Consider the following 13,201-nt stretch of genomic DNA (forward strand, 5'->3'; position numbering starts at 1 on the left):
CACGCGCGTTCCGTTTTTTTCACTATCTTTCAAAACGGAAATTTTAAAATCTCCTTTTTTTTTTGCCTTTTCTGGAAATTAGTGAAGGCAGCGCATCAAAGGTGCGCACCTCGCTGCCCACCTTGGTGTGCTCTGAGGTGCGCACCCGGGAGCGCTACGAAGTGTGCTCCAAGGTGCGGCGTGCACGTTGTCGGAGCCCGGTTTGCCCCGGGTGCGCACCTCGCCTGCACCTTGGCCGGGGTGGGCACCTTGGCTGGGTTTGCCCAGGGTGCGCTCCGAAGCGGGGTTACTGGAGCGCCCCCTCTTTTTTTGTCAGAGCGTTTGGTGGGGTTTCTCGCATTGGCTCTTCCCAGGCCCGGTTGTTGGGTGCGCTCCCACCCTGGCGCGCGCGAAGTTGGAAGTTGGGTTAATTGCCCGGGCGCGCACCTTCGCCAGGGTGGGCACCTTGGTGCGCACACCTTGGCTGGGCTGCGCACCAGGGCGGGCTCAAGATGGCACCAGCATTCCCTTTTTCTCACTATCTTTCAAAACGGAAATTTTAAAATCTCGTTTTTTTTTTGCCTTTTATGGAAATTAGTGAAGGCATCGCATCAAAGGTGCGCACCTCGCTGCCCACCTTGGTGTGCTCCGAGGTGCCCACCACGGTGCGCAACGCCGGTGCGAACCCGGGAGCGCCCCGATGTGTGCTCCAAGGTGCGGCGTGCACGAAGTCGGACCCCGGTTTGCCCCGGGTGCGCACCTCGCGTGCACCTTGGTGCGCACACCTTGGCTGGGTTGCGCGGCCTGGTGGGCACCATGGTGCGCACCAAGGAGCGCTCCGAAGTGTGCTCCAAGGTGCGGCGTGCACGAAGTCGGAGCCCGGTTTGCCCCGGGTACGCACCTCGCGTGCACCTTCGCCGGGGTGGGCACCTCGGCTGGGTTGCGCGCCCTGGTGCGCACCAAGGAGCGCTCCGAAGTGTGCTCCAAGGTGCGGCGTGCACGAAGTCGGAGCCCGGTTTGCCCCGGGTGCGCACCTTCGCCGCGGTGCGCACCATGGCGTGCACGAAGTCGGAGCCCGGTTTGCCCCGGGTGCGCACCTCGCGTGCACCTTCGGCGGGGTTGCGCGCCCTGGTGGGCACCATGGTGCGCACCAAGGAGCGCTCCGAAGTGTGCTCCAAGGTGCGGCGTGCACGAAGTCGGAGCCCGGTTTGCCCCGGGTGCGCACCTCGCGTGCACCTTCGGCGGGGTTGCGCGCCCTGGTGGGCACCATGGTGCGCACCAAGGAGCGCTCCGAAGTGTGCTCCAAGGTGCGGCGTGCACGAAGTCGGAGCCCGGTTTGCCCCGGGTGCGCACCTCGCGTGCACCTTCGCCGCGGTGGGCACCATGGCGTGCACGAAGTCGGAGCCCGGTTTGCCCCGGGTGCGCACCTCGCGTGCACCTTCGCCGGGGTGGGCACCTCGGCTGGGTTGCGCGCCCTGGTGCGCACCAAGGAGCGCTCCGAAGTGTGCTCCAAGGTGCGGCGTGCACGAAGTCGGAGCCCGGTTTGCCCCGGGTGCGCACCTCGCGTGCACCTTCGCCAGGGTGGGCACCTCGGTGCGCACACCTTCTCAATGTTTTCTTGCCTTTTCTGGAAATTGGTGAAGGCAGCGCATCAAAGGTGCGCACCTCGGTGTGCTCCGAGGTGCGAACCCGAGAGCGCTCCGAGGTGCCCACGAAGTCGAAAGTCGGGTTAATTGCATTGTTTTCCCCGGGTGCGCTCCGAGGTGCGCAACATCGGCGCGCACCAAGGAGGGCTCCGAAGTGTGCTCCAAGGTGCGCACGATGGCGTGCACCTCTGGTGCGCACGATTCGGAGCTCGGTTTGACCGGGGTGCGCACACCTTGGCTGGGTTGCGCACCTTTTGTGCGCTCCAAGGTGCGCACGAAGTCGGAGCTCGGTTTGCCCCGGGTGCGCACCTTCGCCAGGGTGCGCACCTTGATGCGCACGCCTTGGCTGGGCTGCGCACCTTGGTGGGCGCCATGGTGCGCACCTTTCGTGCGCTCCAAGGTGCGCACGAAGTCGGAGCTCGGTTTGCCCCGGGTGCGCACCTTGGTGGGCGCCATGGTGCACTCCGAGGTGCCCAAGATTGGTGCGCACCAAGGAGCGCTCCGAAGTGCGCTCCAAGGTGCGCGCGAAGTCGAAAGTTGGGTTAATTGTCCGGTTTGCCTCGGGTGCGCACCTTGCGTGCACCTTCGCCAGGGTGGGCGCCTTGGTGCGCACACCTTGGCTGGGCTGCGCACACCTTGGCACCCGCGTTTCCTTCATTTTAAATTTTTTTTTTTTACAATCTCTCAAGTGGGAAATTCTATAATCTCAACTTTTTTTGCCTTTTCAGGAAACTTTTGAATGGAGCGCATCATTGGTGCGCTCCGAAGTGTGCTCCAAAGCTCTCTCCAGCTGCGTGCACCTGCCCCGGCCGCGCACCCGGCCCCGCCCAGCTTCGCTCACCTGTCCCGGGCGTCTGGTGCGGAACCTTAGAGTAAGAAACATCACCGTGCACCTTGGCCAACGTGCGCGACTCGACCGAGCGCGCACTGGCCGAGGTGCACACCGATTTCACCTGGGTGCGCGCGCAGCACCTCGGGCGCACCGGGGTGCGCGCACAACGCCCGGGTTGCACCGTGGCCTGTGTGCTCGGGGCGCCTCGGGTGCGCGCTCGGTGTCGCCCCCGCGCGCGCGGTAGTGCGGGCAGCGCACCCCGGCCCGGCCCGGCCCCGACGAGAACGCAAACGGGCAAAAGGTTTATTCAAATAGCATTGCGATGCCCGGCGAAAAACTAAAAAAGGGTGCAACACCGGGACTTCCCGGGAGGTCACCCATCCCAGTACTACTTCGGCCCAAGCGCGCTTAACTGCGGAGTTCTGATGGGATCCGGTGCACTAACGCTGGTATGATCGCACCCGTTATGAGCTTGTCGCAGTGTTTACTTAGCAAACCGCGACCCACGTGCGAATCCACCCCGGCCACCCACCCCCGTCGAGGTGCACACCCTCCCTCGCGAAGTGCGCCCCGTTCGCCAAGTGTGAGCCCTGCCCGGGTGCGCGCACCTTGCTAGGGCGTCGGGTGTGCACCCGGCCCGGCCTACGTGCGTGCACCTGTAGGGGGCGTCGTGTGCGTGCAGTGTCCCGTCTGCAACGCGGTGCCCACACACCACCTCGGGCGCAACGACCTGCGCTCACATGTGGGCCGAGTGCACCTTGGTGCATGTTCGGGGCGCCTCGGGTGCACGCTCGATCTTGCCCCGGTGCACCAAGGCGCTCGGTTTGCCCCGGGTGCGCACTTGGTGCAAGGTGGGCACCCAAAATAGGGATCAAGCACCAAAACACAAGTTTCGGGATGCAAAATGGGACCCAAGGACCACAAATGCGTTCCAAGACCCATGATGGGTCCACGAGAACAAAAATGTGTTCCGAGACTTAATAAACAAATATTGGGTTTTAGGAGAAGAAACATGCTCTGATGCCCAAAACGAGAATCGACCCCGAAAAGGCCACAGGCCAAAAGTGGGATGCGAGACAAAAAAAAATGGGACCCGAGGACCAAAATTGGGTTCCCAGGTCGAAGACAGGGCAACCGGACAAGAAACGACCTCTAAGGCTCGAAATGAGTCCCGACGACTAAAACTTGACAAGAAGCACCCATCAGGCACCCAACTCGACACCCATGGGATGCCGACCCACCCGGGCTTCCACCTAGCACACCTTGGCACCCACCCACCCTCGCACCCAACCTCGCACCCAACTTAGCACCTTTGAACCCACATTGGCACTCACCCTGACCCTGGCACCTTGGAACCCACATTGGCACTCACCTTGACCCTGGCACCCACCTTTGCACTCACCTTGGGACCCACCCTGGCTCCCACCTCGGCACCCACCCAGACACCCACCTTGGTTCCTTGGCACCCACCTTGGATCCTTGGCACCCACCCCGACACCCACCTTGGCACGCAACTTGGCTACTTGCCACCCACCTTGGCTCCTTGACGCCCACCCCGACAACCACCCCGTGACCTACCCTGGCTAGGGTTGGTGCACACCCACCCTGGTGCCCACCTTGGCACCCACCCTATGACCCACCTTGGCACGCACCTTAGTACCCACCCCGTTACCCACCCTAGGACCCACCCCGTGACCCACCTTGGCCAGGGTGGGTGCCTTGGTGCGCACAACTTGCCTGGGCTGCACACCAGGGCGGGCTCAAGATGGCACCCGCGTTCCGTTTTTTTCACTATCTTTCAAAACGGAAATTTTAAAATCTCATTTTTTTCTTTTTTTTGCCTTTTCTGGAAATTAGTGAAGGCAGCGCATCAAAGGTGCGCAATGCTGGTGCGAACCCGGGAGCGCTCCGATGTGTGCTCCAAGGTGCGGCGTGCACGAAGTCCGAGCCCGGTTTGCCCCGGGTGCGCACCTCGCGTGCACCTTCGCCGGGGTGAGCACCTTGGCTGGGTTGCGCGCCCTGGTGCGTACCAAGGAGCGCTCTGAAGTGTGCTCCAAGGTGCGGCGTGCACGAAGTCGGAGCCCGGTTTGCCCCGGGTGTGCACCTCGGGTGCGCACCTCGCGTGCACCTTCGCTGCGGTGGGCACCTTGGCTGGGTTGCGCGCCTTGGTGGGCACCATGCAGTGCACGAAGTCGGAGCCCGGTTTGCCCCGGGCGCGCACCTCCGCCAGGGTGGGCACCTTGGTGCGCACAACTTGCCTGGGCTGCGCATCAGGAAGGGCTCAAGATGGCACCCGCGTTCCGTTTTTTTCACTATCTTTCAGAACGGAAATTTTAAAATATCGTTTTTTTTTGCCTTTTCTGGAAATTAGTGAAGGCAGCGCATCAAAGGTGCGCAACGCTGGTGCGAACCTGGGAGCGCTCCGATGTGTGCTCCAAGGTGCGGCGTGCACGAAGTCGGAGCCCGGTTTGCCTCGGGTGCGCCCTGGTGGGCACCATGGTGCGCACCAAGGAGCGCTCCGAAGTGTGCTCCAAGGTGCGGCCTGCACGAAGTCGGAGCCCGGTTTGCCCCGGGTGTGCACCTCGGGTGGGCACCTTGGTGCGCATGCCTTGCCTGGGCTGCGCACCAGGGCGGGCTCAAGATGGCACCCGCGTTCCTTTTTTTTCACTATCTTTCAAAACGGAAATTTTAAAATCTCATTTTTTTTTGCCTTTTTCTGGAAATTAGTGAAGGCAGCGCATCAAAGGTGCGCACCTCGCTGCCCACCACGGTGCGCAACGCCGGTGGGCACCCGGGAGTGCTTCGAAGTGTGCTCCAAGGTGCTGCGTGCACGTTGTCGGAGCCCGGTTTGCCCCGGGTGCGCACCTCGCGTGCACCTTCGTCGGGGTGGGCACCTTGGCTTGGTTTGCCCCGGCTGCGCTCCGAAGCGGGGTTATTGGAGCGCCGCCTCTTTTTTTGTCGGAGCGTTTGGTGGGGTTTCTCGCATTGGCTCTTCCGAGGCCCGGTTGCCACCCTGGCGCGCACGAAGTCGGAAGTAGGGTTAATTGCCCGGGTGCGCACCTTTGCCAGGGTGGCACCTTACCTGGGCTGCGCACCAGGGCGGGCTCAAGATGGCACGCGCGTTCCGTTTTTTTCACTATCTTTCAAAACGGAAATTTTAAAATCTCCTTTTTTTTTTGCCTTTTCTGGAAATTAGTGAAGGCAGCGCATCAAAGGTGCGCACCTCGCTGCCCACCTTGGTGTGCTCTGAGGTGCGCACCCGGGAGCGCTACGAAGTGTGCTCCAAGGTGCGGCGTGCACGTTGTCGGAGCCCGGTTTGCCCCGGGTGCGCACCTCGCCTGCACCTTGGCCGGGGTGGGCACCTTGGCTGGGTTTGCCCAGGGTGCGCTCCGAAGCGGGGTTACTGGAGCGCCCCCTCTTTTTTTGTCAGAGAGTTTGGTGGGGTTTCTCGCATTGGCTCTTCCCAGGCCCGGTTGTTGGGTGCGCTCCCACCCTGGCGCGCGCGAAGTTGGAAGTTGGGTTAATTGCCCGGGCGCACACCTTCGCCAGGGTGGGCACCTTGGTGCGCAAACCTTGGCTGGGCTGCGCACCAGGGCGGGCTCAAGATGGCACCAGCATTCCCTTTTTCTCACTATCTTTCAAAACGGAAATTTTAAAATCTCGTTTTTTTTTTGCCTTTTATGGAAATTAGTGAAGGCATCGCATCAAAGGTGCGCACCTCGCTGCCCACCTTGGTGTGCTCCGAGGTGCCCACCACGGTGCGCAACGCCGGTGCGAACCCGGGAGCGCCCCGATGTGTGCTCCAAGGTGCGGCGTGCACGAAGTCGGACCCCGGTTTGCCCCGGGTGCGCACCTCGCGTGCACCTTGGTGCGCACACCTTGGCTGGGTTGCGCGGCCTGGTGGGCACCATGGTGCGCACCAAGGAGCGCTCCGAAGTGTGCTCCAAGGTGCGGCGTGCACGAAGTCGGAGCCCGGTTTGCCCCGGGTGCGCACCTTCGCCGCGGTGGGCACCATGGCGTGCACGAAGTCGGAGCCCGGTTTGCCCCGGGTGCGCACCTCGCGTGCACCTTCGCCGGGGTGGGCACCTCGGCTGGGTTGCGCGCCCTGGTGCGCACCAAGGAGCGCTCTGAAGTGTGCTCCAAGGTGCGGCGTGCACGAAGTCGGAGCCCGGTTTGCCCCGGGTGTGCACCTCGGGTGCGCACCTCGCGTGCACCTTCGCTGCGGTGGGCACCTTGGCTGGGTTGCGCGCCTTGGTGGGCACCATGCAGTGCACGAAGTCGGAGCCCGGATTGCCCCGGGCGCGCACCTCCGCCAGGGTGGGCACCTTGGTGCGCACAACTTGCCTGGGCTGCGCACCAGGAAGGGCTCAAGATGGCACCCGCGTTCCGTTTTTTTCACTATCTTTCAGAACGGAAATTTTAAAATCTCGTTTTTTTTTGCCTTTTCTTGAAATTAGTGAAGGCAGCGCATCAAAGGTGCGCAACGCTGGTGCGAACCTGGGAGCGCTCCGATGTGTGCTCCAAGGTGCGGCGTGCACGAAGTCGGACCCCGGTTTGCCCCGGGTGCGCACCTCGCGTGCACCTTGGTGCGCACACCTTGGCTGGGTTGCGCGCCCTGGTGGGCACCATGGTGCGCACCAAGGAGCGCTCCGAAGTGTGCTCCAAGGTGCGGCGTGCACGAAGTCGGAGCCCGGTTTGCCCCGGGTGCGCACCTCGCGTGCACCTTCGCCGCGGTGGGCACCATGGCGTGCACGAAGTCGGAGCCCGGTTTGCCCCGGGTGCGCACCTCGCGTGCACCTTCGCCGGGGTGGGCACCTTGGTGTGCAGACCTTGGCTGGGTTGCGCGCCCTGGTGGGCACCATGGTGCGCACCAAGGAGCGCTCCGAAGTGTGCTCCAAGGTGCGGCCTGCACGAAGTCGGAGCCCGGTTTGCCCCGGGTGTGCACCTCGGGTGGGCACCTTGGTGCGCATGCCTTGCCTGGGCTGCGCACCAGGGCGGGCTCAAGATGGCACCCGCGTTCCTTTTTTTTCACTATCTTTCAAAACGGAAATTTTAAAATCTCATTTTTTTTTGCCTTTTTCTGGAAATTAGTGAAGGCAGCGCATCAAAGGTGCGCACCTCGCTGCCCACCACGGTGCGCAACGCCGGTGGGCACCCGGGAGTGCTTCGAAGTGTGCTCCAAGGTGCTGCGTGCACGTTGTCGGAGCCCGGTTTGCCCCGGGTGCGCACCTCGCGTGCACCTTCGTCGGGGTGGGCACCTTGGCTGGGTTTGCCCCGGCTGCGCTCCGAAGCGGGGTTATTGGAGCGCCGCCTCTTTTTTTGTCGGAGCGTTTGGTGGGGTTTCTCGCATTGGCTCTTCCGAGGCCCGGTTGCCACCCTGGCGCGCACGAAGTCGGAAGTAGGGTTAATTGCCCGGGTGCGCACCTTTGCCAGGGTGGGCACCTTACCTGGGCTGCGCACCAGGGCGGGCTCAAGATGGCACGCGCGTTCCGTTTTTTTCACTATCTTTCAAAACGGAAATTTTAAAATCTCCTTTTTTTTTTGCCTTTTCTGGAAATTAGTGAAGGCAGCGCATCAAAGGTGCGCACCTCGCTGCCCACCTTGGTGTGCTCTGAGGTGCGCACCCGGGAGCGCTACGAAGTGTGCTCCAAGGTGCGGCGTGCACGTTGTCGGAGCCCGGTTTGCCCCGGGTGCGCACCTCGCCTGCACCTTGGCCGGGGTGGGCACCTTGGCTGGGTTTGCCCAGGGTGCGCTCCGAAGCGGGGTTACTGGAGCGCCCCCTCTTTTTTTGTCAGAGCGTTTGGTGGGGTTTCTCGCATTGGCTCTTCCCAGGCCCGGTTGTTGGGTGCGCTCCCACCCTGGCGCGCGCGAAGTTGGAAGTTGGATTAATTGCCCGGGCGCGCACCTTCGCCAGGGTGGGCACCTTGGTGCGCACACCTTGGCTGGGCTGCGCACCAGGGCGGGCTCAAGATGGCACCAGCATTCCCTTTTTCTCACTATCTTTCAAAACGGAAATTTTAAAATCTCGTTTTTTTTTTGCCTTTTATGGAAATTAGTGAAGGCATCGCATCAAAGGTGCGCACCTCGCTGCCCACCTTGGTGTGCTCCGAGGTGCCCACCACGGTGCGCAACGCCGGTGCGAACCCGGGAGCGCCCCGATGTGTGCTCCAAGGTGCGGCGTGCACGAAGTCGGACCCCGGTTTGCCCCGGGTGCGCACCTCGCGTGCACCTTGGTGCGCACACCTTGGCTGGGTTGCGCGGCCTGGTGGGCACCATGGTGCGCACCAAGGAGCGCTCCGAAGTGTGCTCCAAGGTGCGGCGTGCACGAAGTCGGAGCCCGGTTTGCCCCGGGTACGCACCTCGCGTGCACCTTCGCCGGGGTGGGCACCTCGGCTGGGTTGCGCGCCCTGGTGCGCACCAAGGAGCGCTCCGAAGTGTGCTCCAAGGTGCGGCGTGCACGAAGTCGGAGCCCGGTTTGCCCCGGGTGCGCACCTTCGCCGCGGTGCGCACCATGGCGTGCACGAAGTCGGAGCCCGGTTTGCCCCGGGTGCGCACCTCGCGTGCACCTTCGGCGGGGTTGCGCGCCCTGGTGGGCACCATGGTGCGCACCAAGGAGCGCTCCGAAGTGTGCTCCAAGGTGCGGCGTGCACGAAGTCGGAGCCCGGTTTGCCCCGGGTGCGCACCTCGCGTGCACCTTCGGCGGGGTTGCGCGCCCTGGTGGGCACCATGGTGCGCACCAAGGAGCGCTCCGAAGTGTGCTCCAAGGTGCGGCGTGCACGAAGTCGGAGCCCGGTTTGCCCCGGGTGCGCACCTCGCGTGCACCTTCGCCGCGGTGGGCACCATGGCGTGCACGAAGTCGGAGCCCGGTTTGCCCCGGGTGCGCACCTCGCGTGCACCTTCGCCGGGGTGGGCACCTCGGCTGGGTTGCGCGCCCTGGTGCGCACCAAGGAGCGCTCCGAAGTGTGCTCCAAGGTGCGGCGTGCACGAAGTCGGAGCCCGGTTTGCCCCGGGTGCGCACCTCGCGTGCACCTTCGCCAGGGTGGGCACCTCGGTGCGCACACCTTCTCAATGTTTTCTTGCCTTTTCTGGAAATTGGTGAAGGCAGCGCATCAAAGGTGCGCACCTCGGTGTGCTCCGAGGTGCGAACCCGAGAGCGCTCCGAGGTGCCCACGAAGTCGAAAGTCGGGTTAATTGCATTGTTTTCCCCGGGTGCGCTCCGAGGTGCGCAACATCGGCGCGCACCAAGGAGGGCTCCGAAGTGTGCTCCAAGGTGCGCACGATGGCGTGCACCTCTGGTGCGCACGATTCGGAGCTCGGTTTGACCGGGGTGCGCACACCTTGGCTGGGTTGCGCACCTTTTGTGCGCTCCAAGGTGCGCACGAAGTCGGAGCTCGGTTTGCCCCGGGTGCGCACCTTCGCCAGGGTGCGCACCTTGATGCGCACGCCTTGGCTGGGCTGCGCACCTTGGTGGGCGCCATGGTGCGCACCTTTCGTGCGCTCCAAGGTGCGCACGAAGTCGGAGCTCGGTTTGCCCCGGGTGCGCACCTTGGTGGGCGCCATGGTGCACTCCGAGGTGCCCAAGATTGGTGCGCACCAAGGAGCGCTCCGAAGTGCGCTCCAAGGTGCGCGCGAAGTCGAAAGTTGGGTTAATTGTCCGGTTTGCCTCGGGTGCGCACCTTGCGTGCACCTTCGCCAGGGTGGGCGCCTTGGTGCGCACACCTTGGCTGGGCTGCGCACACCTTGGCACCCGCGTTTCCTTCATTTTAAATTTTTTTTTTTTACAATCTCTCAAGTGGGAAATTCTATAATCTCAACTTTTTTTGCCTTTTCAGGAAACTTTTGAATGGAGCGCATCATTGGTGCGCTCCGAAGTGTGCTCCAAAGCTCTCTCCAGCTGCGTGCACCTGCCCCGGCCGCGCACCCGGCCCCGCCCAGCTTCGCTCACCTGTCCCGGGCGTCTGGTGCGGAACCTTAGAGTAAGAAACATCACCGTGCACCTTGGCCAACGTGCGCGACTCGACCGAGCGCGCACTGGCCGAGGTGCACACCGATTTCACCTGGGTGCGCGCGCAGCACCTCGGGCGCACCGGGGTGCGCGCACAACGCCCGGGTTGCACCGTGGCCTGTGTGCTCGGGGCGCCTCGGGTGCGCGCTCGGTGTCGCCCCCGCGCGCGCGGTAGTGCGGGCAGCGCACCCCGGCCCGGCCCGGCCCCGACGAGAACGCAAACGGGCAAAAGGTTTATTCAAATAGCATTGCGACGCCCGGCGAAAAACTAAAAAAGGGTGCAACACCGGGACTTCCCGGGAGGTCACCCATCCCAGTACTACTCCGGCCCAAGCGCGCTTAACTGCGGAGTTCTGATGGGATCCGGTGCACTAATGCTGGTATGATCGCACCCGTTATGAGCTTGTCGCAGTGTGTACTTAGCAAACCGCGACCCACGTGCGAATCCACCCCGGCCACCCACCCCCGTCGAGGTGCACACCCTCCCTCGCGAAGTGCGCCCCGTTCGCCAAGTGTGAGCCCTGCCCGGGTGCGCGCACCTTGCTAGGGCGTCGGGTGTGCACCCGGCCCGGCCTACGTGCGTGCACCTGGAGGGGGCGTCGTGTGCGTGCAGTGTCCCGTCTGCAACGCGGTGCCCACACACCACCTCGGGCGCAACGACCTGCGCTCACATGTGGGCCGAGTGCACCTTGGTGCATGTTCGGGGCGCCTCGGGTGCACGCTCGATCTTGCCCCGGTGCACCAAGGCGCTCGGTTTGCCCCGGGTGCGCACTTGGTGCAAGGTGGGCACCCAAAATAGGGATCAAGCACCAAAACACAAGTTTCGGGATGCAAAATGGGACCCAAGGACCACAAATGCGTTCCAAGACCCATGATGGGTCCACGAGAACAAAAATGTGTTCCGAGACTTAATAAACAAATATTGGGTTTTAGGAGAAGAAACATGCTCTGATGCCCAAAACGAGAATCGACCCCGAAAAGGCCACAGGCCAAAAGTGGGATGCGAGACAAAAAAAAATGGGACCCGAGGACCAAAATTGGGTTCCCAGGTCGAAGACAGGGCAACCGGACAAGAAACGACCTCTAAGGCTCGAAATGAGTCCCGACGACTAAAACTTGACAAGAAGCACCCATCAGGCACCCAACTCGACACCCATGGGATGCCGACCCACCCGGGCTTCCACCTAGCACACCTTGGCACCCACCCACCCTCGCACCCAACCTCGCACCCAACTTAGCACCTTTGAACCCACATTGGCACTCACCCTGACCCTGGCACCTTGGAACCCACATTGGCACTCACCTTGACCCTGGCACCCACCTTTGCACTCACCTTGGGACCCACCCTGGCTCCCACCTCGGCACCCACCCAGACACCCACCTTGGTTCCTTGGCACCCACCTTGGATCCTTGGCACCCACCCCGACACCCACCTTGGCACGCAACTTGGCTACTTGCCACCCACCTTGGCTCCTTGACGCCCACCCCGACAACCACCCCGTGACCTACCCTGGCTAGGGTTGGTGCACACCCACCCTGGTGCCCACCTTGGCACCCACCCTATGACCCACCTTGGCACGCACCTTAGTACCCACCCCGTTACCCACCCTAGGACCCACCCCGTGACCCACCTTGGCCAGGGTGGGTGCACCCACCCTGGTGCCCACCTTGGCACCCACCCATCCTAGCACCCAGCCTGTGACCGGGCTTGGAACCCAACCTTGCACCCGCACCCGTCTTGGCCAGTGTGGGTGCGCACCCATCCTGGCACCCACGTTGTGACACACCCTTTAACCCACGCACCCTAGCACCCACGTTGGCACCCACCTTGGAACCCAACCTAGCAACTTGGCACCCACCCCGTGACCCACCTTGGCATCCACCATAGCAGTCGCCGACTTGGCACCCACCTCGGCACCCACCTTGACACTTGTGGACCCACCTTGCCACTCACCCTAGCATCGACCCATCCTAGCACCCACCCTGGCACCTTTGCACCCTAGCACTCACCCATCCTAGCACCTAACCTGTGACCCACCTTGACACTCACCCTCGCACCCACCTTGGAACCCAACCTAGCACCCACCCACCCTGACACCAACCCTAGCACCTACCCACCCTTGCACCCACCCTGTGACCCATCTTGGCACCCACCCATCCTACCACTCAACCTATCACCCACCTTCTCACCCACCTTGGCATCCACCTTAGCACCCACCCACACTGGCACCTTGGCACCCACCTCGGGCAAGGTGGGTGCACACCCACCCTGGCACCCAATTTAGAACCCACCGAGCATGTTACCCACCTTGGCACCCACATTGCAGCCCACCCTAGTACCCACCCTATGACCCACATTGGCATCCACACCCTAGCACCCAGGCACCTCGACACCCGCCTTGACACCCACCCTAGCACTGAACCTGTGACCCACCTTGGAACTCACCCTAGAACCCACCCACCCTGTGAACCACCTTGGCATCCACCTTAGCACCCACCCACCTTGGCACCCACTCTAGCACTCACCCATCCTAACACCCAACTTGTTACCCACCTTGGCACCCGCCCTCGCGTCCACCTTGAAACCCACCCTAGCACCCACCCACGCAGGAGCCCACCTTGGCACCCAACCTAACACCCACGCATCCTGGCACCCAACTTGTGACCCACCTTGGAACCCACCCTAGTACCCACCTTTGAACCCACTATATCACCAACCCACCTTGGCACCCACCCTAT

The 13,201-nt window shown here is 62.8% G+C and overlaps 2 non-coding genes across 2 annotated transcripts; both read right to left on the minus strand.

Annotated features, from left to right (window-relative positions):
- Window positions 1-2,801: 2,801 nt before the first annotated feature.
- Window positions 2,802-2,920, minus strand: LOC131869570 (5S ribosomal RNA). The gene has a single exon (XR_009367952.1). It is a non-coding gene; the product is annotated as a 5S ribosomal RNA (ribosomal RNA).
- Window positions 2,921-10,737: 7,817 nt separating this feature from the next.
- On the minus strand, window positions 10,738-10,856 carry LOC131869569 (5S ribosomal RNA). The gene has a single exon (XR_009367951.1). It is a non-coding gene; the product is annotated as a 5S ribosomal RNA (ribosomal RNA).
- Window positions 10,857-13,201: the final 2,345 nt, after the last annotated feature.

This window comes from Cryptomeria japonica, unplaced genomic scaffold (assembly GCF_030272615.1).
Source record: "Cryptomeria japonica unplaced genomic scaffold, Sugi_1.0 HiC_scaffold_253, whole genome shotgun sequence".
Classification (NCBI taxonomy): Eukaryota; Viridiplantae; Streptophyta; class Pinopsida; order Cupressales; family Cupressaceae; genus Cryptomeria; species Cryptomeria japonica.